This window comes from Coturnix japonica, chromosome 5 (genome assembly GCF_001577835.2).
Source record: "Coturnix japonica isolate 7356 chromosome 5, Coturnix japonica 2.1, whole genome shotgun sequence".
Lineage (NCBI taxonomy): Eukaryota > Metazoa > Chordata > Aves > Galliformes > Phasianidae > Coturnix > Coturnix japonica.
This window is the reverse complement of record NC_029520.1, coordinates 5,447,825-5,448,898: the sequence shown is the minus strand read 5'-3', so window position 1 is coordinate 5,448,898 and position 1,074 is coordinate 5,447,825.

Genomic DNA, 1,074 nt, shown 5'->3' with positions numbered 1-1,074 from the left:
ACATTGAAGTTAGTGCCTGTGAACCTTTGTCACATGCTGAGAGTTAACTTTAACTATACAAACTTAACTATAGAAATGCATCATGCTCTGCATTGTGTGCTTTAACAAAAGTAAGAGAACTGCACTGTGGTTCTGCCATACATGAATATACTACACACAAGCATTTCTATCTCTATGAGAGTATGTAATTATTAATTGGTTTCACTTGCAATTAGTTAAGGATCTATTGGTGCTGCCACTAAAGTGAAACTTGTGGGTAATTCAAGGGAGAAATTTAAGGAAGCAGCATCATATGTAACTGAAACACTAGTGACTAAACTGCAGCACAGTTTTGATGAGTTACAGGGTAATTTTACTCACTAATTCCTTATTATGGTGGTAGGCAATTGTGGTGTTGCTCTCTGAGATAAACAGAATGGGGTGCTATTTTAAATAGGGATGTCTAAAATGTATATTACTGAGAGAAACTTTATGGATAAGCAAATCCACTAATTAAATGTCTTTTTGTTTATAGAATCAGAAAGCCAACCTGGTTGAAATGGACATGCGACTCCTACATCTACGTGAGATTGCCCTGACTTCAACTGTTCAAGATGAGAGCTGCATCCAAGCACTTTGTTAAGTGGGTCAGCCCTGGGCTGTGACTGCTGCCTCGAGGAAGCCTGTTCTGATATCTCAGCCTTCCTTAGAGTGAGCTTTTACTTCATCTCCAGCCTGTGCTTCTTCTGACCTAACAAACAGAAAAGCTGCCTGGGAAAAGAAGCTGAGCCCACCTTGCAAGTGCTCCCTTTCAGCTAAGTTGAATGGAAGGAATCTGAGCCCTTCTTTGGACGCTGCCTGAGAGCATTATTGTTGTCTTTTAATTATGTTCTGTTAATATAACAGCCATTTATTGACTTAATGTATTAGACAGCTGAGGTTAATGGATGTACTGTTGTATTGTTCTAATAGTGGAATGGAATAAAACCTGTTGAATTACCCTGAACTTGAACAGTTTTACAATCTGTATCATTTCACTGATCACATTTTCTACATACTAACAATATTATTATGCATAATGGCTGAACAACAACT